This window comes from Apaloderma vittatum, unplaced genomic scaffold (genome assembly GCF_000703405.1).
Source record: "Apaloderma vittatum isolate BGI_N311 unplaced genomic scaffold, ASM70340v1 scaffold9458, whole genome shotgun sequence".
Taxonomy (NCBI): domain Eukaryota; kingdom Metazoa; phylum Chordata; class Aves; order Trogoniformes; family Trogonidae; genus Apaloderma; species Apaloderma vittatum.
The window spans coordinates 83,166-91,294 of NW_009731221.1; positions in this window are offsets into that span (position 1 = coordinate 83,166).

Genomic DNA, 8,129 nt, shown 5'->3' on the forward strand with positions numbered 1-8,129 from the left:
TGCCACAGGCAGAGCCACCCGTCCCATGTCCCATGCTGCCGCCACTCCAGCTCCCAGCGAGCGGGTAGTGAAAAATACGAAAGCAGCAATCTGATCACCCCGGGGCAGGGGGAGGCTTCTTCCCTTGTAATCGTCCTTTGTTTCTGGAATAACCATGACAGTTTTGGAGGAGAGGAACTTGCTGGTAGGTTTTTGTGTTTGATCTGCTCAAGGTGGCGAGGCAGCGGAGAGGGGAGCGGGTGCACGCCGTGTCCTCAGCCCTCCCGAGGGGCGCGTGCCCCTCGCACGTTCCTACACCGACTCACACATGGGCTTAATTCCTTGCACTGCCAAATTCAGCCAAATTTGCCCAGTAAAGCTCAGGAGAAGTTTGCAAGGTCTGGACTTGGGGTGGTAAGCCCTTCAAGGCTGGAAGTGTTCTATGTGTGTTGCGCGGGGCTTTTGTTCCTGCTTGCAGCCTCCTGTTGCCCCTGCCTACCGAGTCCAATCTGGATTCACTGCACAGAACGTTTTGAGCTGAATAACAGCTCAAAGCACCTCCTGGAAATGGCAGGAAAAATTTCCACGCTGAGGATAATGAGTGGTGAGTGCAGAGGAGGGACACAGCGGGAATTCCTCTCTCCTAGAAAGTTGCTCTGAGCCTGAATTTCGGTGCCACAAAATCCTTGGAGAATTTAGTATACGGGTTGACGTTTCTTGGTTTGTTTTTTTGCTCCTGAACTGGGTCAAAAAGCTTTGCCTTTTTTTTATAGATTCAAAATTGTGTACCACATTATTCACGATATTATTTCAGAAGCACTGCAACTGCCATGTGCCTGGTGCTCCCCCAGCTGCCAGGAGGTGGCTGGAAAAGGGACCGGCCGGCTTCCCCTGGGACATGTCCGCAGTTTTGGGGAGTGGTTCCTCAGGATTGATGTTGTGTAGCAATGGCACGTCTCTCAAAAATGCGTTTGAGCAGTGCCAGAGAGGGTGGCAAGGAGGACTGGAGGCCTCCCTGGAGGCCAGGGAGGTTCATAAATGGTACAACCCTTGTGAGGCTGAAATACATGCCCTCTTCTTGAGCCGGCACCTGCTGGTACTGGGGAGTGGTGCGTTGGTTGAGCCTGGATTTCATGGGTGAGCACGGGCCTCTAGCTGCTGGACCCTGCCTCCTCCATCACCCCCAGGTTATACCTCCTGGCAGAAGCAGAGCTGAGAGTTCACACACCTTTCCCCTGACTGCCAGCAAACCTGCTGCGAACACAACCAGCTCTGCACCGGCACCTGGCATCAAACAACTGTCTGTGCTTTTGGACGGGTGTGTGCTCCCAGGGGCAGCTAGCGAGCCCCTCCAGGGACCCACCCTTCTTTTCCAGGCCCCTTGCTCGCTTTAGGCAAGGGGAGCTCATCTCTGAGCAACTTGGCTCTGTACTGAGCAGCCCAGAAGTGGTTTCAGTTATCTTTTGTGGATTTGATGCCCTGTAAATATTTGCTTGTAAAGCCAAAGTTATAGGCAGCGTTATTTGTGTGGAGGAAATGGATATTTAAGGCTGCTCTGCTTTGGTATCACTCACGTTATTTTCTGAAGGCCAGACCCCTTTTTATAGGTGAGCTGCTGCCATTACCAGGATTTCTGAGCCAGCTGGTTTAGGGCTTTGCCTCCCGGTGCTTGTCACCCAGTTGACCTGCCAGGGGCTTGGCTCAGTTTGCAGGGGGTACACTGACTTTTTCCGTGCACCACGATTCCCTACCTCTTTCTCCTTTGATGTTGCCTTCCCAGATAAGCCTGCTTTTCTTCCCCTTACCTTAGACCCTGTCATATCTCTTGCACCCTTTTTACCCCCTCAGTTCTTGTAGTTTTTTGAACGTGCTGTTGATGACTGCTGGCTGGCTCTGCTCCTCCAGTTCCAGCACAGGGCTGGCCCCGTGCCCTTCTTTCCCTGATGCTGATAAGTTCTCCCTGCCAGGAGCTCTGCACTGGCAGAATGTTTCCTTCCTCCTGATCCCTCACCCCACACACCTGTTGAAGATCTGTACTCCCTTAGTAACCCAAATCATCTTTCCTGGTTTTCTCTCTTCCTCTTCATTTGTCTTGTCTGCTGGCACGATGAAGATGATCTGCAAACGACTGAGTTCAGGAACGGCTCCCCAGCTGCCGTCACCTCCTGTGCTGCCCGGACCCAGATTTCAGCATCCATGTGCGAGCTCCACGAGGGTAACTGAAGGTTACCCCAATCCAAGGGCCAGCTTGGTGTTTCCTGCAGGCCAGTTGGCTGTGCTTGGCCCGCGTCATTCCCTCACACCGGGTTGCTAAGGTACAGCTAAAACTCTCGTCTGGAGTGTCATCATCTCACGGCTCAATTCCTTCAACATCCTTTTCTCTGGCCTTGACAAATGCAATCTTCTCCTACTCCTGCCTGTTCAGAGCTCTGCTGCAAGGATCATTTTCCTCGCCTGTCATTTTGCTCGTGTCACCCATGCTTTACTTGCTTTTGCTGGTTCCTGCTGGCAAACAGCAGTTACCTGTCTCTGCTCTCCAGGTCTTTCACAGCTTGCTTGCCTGTTAACCTTGTAGTCCCTCTCCATGCGGGGTTTCTCACTGTCAGTCAGCCTCTGGTGACAGCCTCTGCCAGCACTCGCTGTGTCTCCCAGCTCTGCTTTCTACCCTGGTGCCTCTTGCTTAAAGAGGAGCTCCTAGATGCACCCTGCGAGAAATGTCTCTCTGCCCTTCACCTCTCCTTTGCCAGCCTCTGTCCCAAACTGGTGACGATGGCTCAGGTGCAAGTGCGAGAACCACCCATCTGTCAGGCAGCGATCCTCTTTTCTCCTTCTGGTTCTTCTCATCTTCTGCTTAGGTTGAAGAACTCTGGGACAGGCCCTTTGTTAGCGGTGATCCCCTACAAAAATATAAGCTTGTGAGATCCCCCTGGCTCCATGCACGTGTGATGTGTGTCCAGCTGCTGTGCTTTATGGAAGCAGGGGAGAATTCAAGCTGAATTTGTCAGGCTGGGTGGTGATGTCGTGTTCCTCTGAGTGTAGTAAAAAGAGATGCCTGGATACAGGAGAGGGAGCTTCTCTGGCAGCCAGAGGTGGAGGGTTTGTATAGCTCAGTGCTCTTGGGGGGTTAGGTTGAGCCCCTGCCCCTTCTTGCTTGATGCCTCCTCCATCGTGCCTGGAGCGAAGGGTGCAGGCAGCTAGCCCAGGGGAGCTTCCCCAGCCCTGTACCTTGCTGGAGGCTGGGGGACACCTCAGAGCATCACTTGCTGTTGGAGACCCAGTCTAGCTGCAGGCACTACCTGCCTGGGTAACCTGGAGCACAGGCAGGGTCGTGGGGATCCTGAGCAGCACGTGGAGCCTCGCTCTGTACCGCCAGTGCAGGAGGGAGATAAAAATGCATCAATGCCTTCATCTGCCCTTATGGATTTTTCTACCATATTTTATAAGCGTTCATTTTTATTTATGTGAGGTTAAAGTCAGTCCAATTTGGAAATCAACTTGTCTAAGGAGCTCCCCTCAGATCTTATTAGCTTCATGTAGTATTTCTATTCATTTTTGCTAATACCATTCACCAGTCTGGCTGCGGTGGTGGCTGTGGGAGATGGTAACTCTCTCCTTGCCCCGCTGCCCGGTGGCTGCGGGGATGGCTGTGGGAGCAGCAGGATCTGGCCACGCAGTGAAGGGCTGCGGCTCCCAGCTTTCCAGCTTCCAGCAGTGGGGGGACGGTTTCTGATATCTGTCTCCCCTTGCTGTCCCCAGCATCGCCGGCAGCTCACCTATCGCTGCCGGCACAGAGCGTGTCTTTACCGGTTGGTGCTGGAAATCAGTGGCTAGTTTGGACAGTTAAGAAGCGCTCGGGCTATCCTTGTAATTAAAGAAATTCCTGGAAGAAAAATAAAATAAAAATAAATCCATTGAGGGCTTTCAAAGGAGAGCTAGGATGCCTGACTCAGGAAGTCCTTCAGCCGCAGATTGCCAGCGGCTGGAGGAATGTCCTGGGGAGGTGTCAGTGCACGCTCGGCCAGCTTTTACACCCGTGCCCTGGCAGCTGCTGCTGGCCCCTGCCAGAGAGGATATTGGCAGGATGGACATTTGTGCTGGAGCTGGCAAGCACCGCGTCCCTTCCCAAGGGGTCATTTCGTAACCCCAGAGGAACGACCTGCCGCAGCCAGCTAAGGTGGGGGTCAGGTGTGAGCCCCAAGCAGAAGTGATGGTGCCAGCATGGGATGAATGCCTCCCCTGCCTCTCCTGCGTACCTCCTCGTGCTGGTAGCACAGCACACGTCTCCTGAAGCATCACGGCTGCCCCATCTCTCCCCTGCCTTTGATTATTTATTGAAGCGGTTTGATACTGGGTGACTGTAATTAAAAGAAGAAAAATACACGCAATAAAATGATTTCTAAAATGGCAACAAGCTGGATGCAGTGAAGCAAGGAATGTATTAAATATTTATTGTCACTGGTCTGCTGGGGGGAAAAATTAAAATTATTTAGCCTGAGAAAAACATTTTAATTATTTAATTTGAGGGGAAACCTCCCCCACAGCCCTCCTTAATACTAAGCCCCAGACGAATGGCAGCATAATGTAAGGTTTGATTAAAATCTGAATGGGATGAAGGCCTGGAGATTAAAACAAGGAATGAGGAGCCACGTGGTTGCCATCTGAGCACAAGGTCCCCCTGCTCTGCCGCAGCAACTCTGTGTGTGTGATCCTGCATCTAGGAGGGGTAAATGTTGCTCTCAGGGGGTGACTGGTGCTTGGCAGCAGTTAGCCAGCGGTTTGCTCTGCCCGTGGGAGCCTGGGCTGGGGGCAGGAGTTGCTGGGTGCATCGATCACGGTGTAGGAAATTGCAGCAAGTTACCCTGACCCACTCTCCCTAGCTTGAACTCCGAGGACTGCTCTGAAGAGTTTCTCTGGGGCAGGAGCTCTGGTGCATCTGTCCCAGCAGCCCTGCTCCACCGTGCAGGCTCTGCTAGGCTCAGCCTGCAGCAGGCATCTGCCCTGTGCTGTTTGGACGCCCGTGTCTCAGGGCATTTATAAACTGTGGCTCTGCAGGAAGGGTGTTGGGGCCAGCGTCCTGTTGGCACGTCCACTTGAGGCTGGAGCTTAAGGATCTTCCAGCCACATATCGAAGATTGAGAAGTACGAAGTGTGGGGTCTGGCAGTGGCTGATTGTTTTCTGTGACAGGAGGGGCTGCGAATTTTTCCCTGGTGTCTCCAGATTGACAGTCTGTCATTATTAGCCCCCTGGAAACAGGCACTTTGACTGAAAGAGCCATCCCAGCCTTCACTGTAACAATCAAAGCGGCTCAAGAATAAACATGGCTTGGCAAGAATAAACACAAATTGCGATGCTTGCTGTGAACAGTGATATCCAAGGGAGCAAACATCAAATGAAGGATTATCCCTGTTTGCAAGGAAGCTCTTCTAGCGAGAGATTGAATAAGGACCATCTGCAGCCCAGAGCAAAGGGGCTACCAGGAGAACCCGCTCACGCCATCAGGAGCAATCCTGTTTGAAGCTCACATGGTCTCCTTCAGGCACTGTCTGCTTTTACTTCGTGTGCTCTGCCGGCTGCTGAAGCCCTGAGCTCTTTGCAGCTCCCTGCAGGCTGCAGACAGCGTGGGCAAGCCCAGAAAGCCTGAGGAAGCGAGTTGTGTGGGAGCAGGGTTAGAGGAGGTGAGGAGAGCTTCCCGAAGTGGGCAGGTGTGGGACCTGGCTGGGACATTTGCTGGCAAGAATACTGAGCTCCTGCAGGAAGCGGAGGAAGATCACATCGGCTAAATCTGCTCCTGACGCTAATGGAGCCAGTCTTGGGGCAGGAGCCCTAAAGGCAGCTCTTAACCAGCATCCGTCTCCCCATCACCTGTGGGAAGGTGGCACCGGCAAAGCCTCCTCCTCAAGCCCTTGCTGAGAGACAGCCTGCATGGCATAAATCAAATTTGGAGGCACAGAGGTTCCATAAACAAGCTTATTTTCTGAAGCCAGGTCCCATTATGTTATCTGTCACTTTATTGGGGTTTCTGAGCCATTTATTTTTATGTATATACATCGGAGCTGGTGAGCCAGCATTGGCCTGAGAGTAAAAAGCTGACAAGACATGGTAGCAGCGTGTGAAACCTGTCAGCAGAGCAGCCGCCTGTGAAATGAACATGAGAGCCGATGCCGGCGATTTCATTTATGGGGAATCTCAGGTAGTGCGTGCCGGAGCAGTGGGTGCTGCCAGGCACGTGCCCGGCCCCTCGCTGTGCTGTCCTAATGCTAATGGTCCTGAGCCCTCTGAGGGGAACTGGTACCAGACCCATCACAGACAGGGATAAGGTCTCGAGGCAGCTGGAAATGAGATTTTCTTCTTAAGGAGTAGCTTAAGCTGTGGAAATACTTTGGTCACCCAGAATCCATGTAAAAGGGTGAATTTTCTTAGGTTGGAAGGTAATGAGTACGGTTCTGCAACACTTTGCATTCCAGTGGTGATCTTGGTAATTGTTCTCTTATATTTTTGTTTGTTTCTTTCTATTTAAGATAAACTCAGATTTATTGTGAAGATTTGTTCTGATATGGGAAAACTGGAGTTTCCTTATCTAAAAGAAGTAGGGCTTTTAAAATGTTTTTGAAACTTTTTTCCACTGATTTTACCCCTGGAGCAACATTTTGCCAAGCTCAATAGTCTTTACAAAAGCCTAAATGAATAATTGTTTCTGTCATGTTCAGGAGAAAAGCATTTAGATCAGCAATTTTTCCTCTCAGCTGGAGCAAACATTTCAGATGTGAGGTAGTTTTATGGGTCATTGAAAACCCTAAAGAATCGTCTAGATTGTTATCAGGGCGATGGTACAAAACATGGACACTACTGTTGCCCTGTTACGACCTTGCTGTAAGTCCTGTGGTTCAGCTTCAGGGGGATGCTGCTGCCGTGTTCTGGCCCTTCAGCAAATGAAGAGCGCTCGGTGCGCCCACGTCACTTCGGAAGGGTAGTCGGAGGAGCACGTGGAGGTTGGTGTTGCCTGCCTCTATGCTCCTGCGTGAGCAAGTTTCGGCTGCATAAATTCTGTCAGGCAGGAAGAATACTTAAAATTTTAACCTAGACTCCCACCCTGACCTGTTGGTAGGAAATTGCCTGGTGCTGCTCTGCTGCCTGGTGCTTCTCTGCTGCCTGCTTAAAAGCAAGCGGCATCATTTTAATCCTCAGCTTTCCCTGTGGTTTGTGTGAGGAGCACGTTTCTTTCCCCGATTTCACGAGCGTGCCGCGTGCCAGCCAGCTGCAGGAAGGGCCTCTTCCTCCTCTGTGAGCGAGAGCGGGCAGCTTTGCCTGATTGATCTGCTGCCTTCCAGCCTGGATCATTCCTCTGCAGGTCTGTCTCTCACCTGCCTGGGCACTGCTAAATCTTTCCTGGAAGGAACAGCTATTTGTCAAGCGAAATAGGAAGGTTTGAGTCTCCAATTCCCCCCGGGCCCCTTAGCAAGGCTCTGGTTGCTCTCTGGACACTTGCTTTTCTACGTATGAGCCCGAGTGAAGGCCACGAAGCTTTTCTGCCCAACGTCAGTGCTGCTGCTGCAAGCCCTCTTGGTGAGCGCTGCGGGTGTCTTGTCCCCCCGGCCTGAACAGTGCGACGTGCCCGGGTTTGCCCTCGGTGGAACGACGTCTGTGTGGTCTGCACGCCCGCGCCTCATTCCTTTGTGCTTCTCTGCACCAGCCCACTTATTGACTGGGAGTGTAATTGTGCTGCATCATGTCTAATTGGTTTGCTCTGTCGCTCTCCGTTTGCTTGCTCCGTCTGCAGCCTCCCCGCTCTCCTCCGTAAACACGCTGAGCTGTGAGCGTGAGCAGGACACGAGGCCACATTCCTGATTGCTGGAGGGGAAAAAAAGGCACCCAACTTCCCCCTTTCTTCTCCGAAATTCAAATGACAAGAAAACAGAGGAAAACAATTTTGCAAGCCCTTGGCAGCCGGCCAACTCTGATAAAGAGCCGTAATTAATCTCCCCAGCTTTATTAGAATATCATTACAATTAACTCGGCAATCTTCTGTTGATCAAAGCCATTGTTCCCTGCAGAGCAGAGCAAGCCGGTGTGAGCCTGGCTTAAAAGCACCTCGAGCCGGATCATCCCCGCCAGCCCAACAGCAGCCGCCTGGTCCTGCTGGCTGGCACGC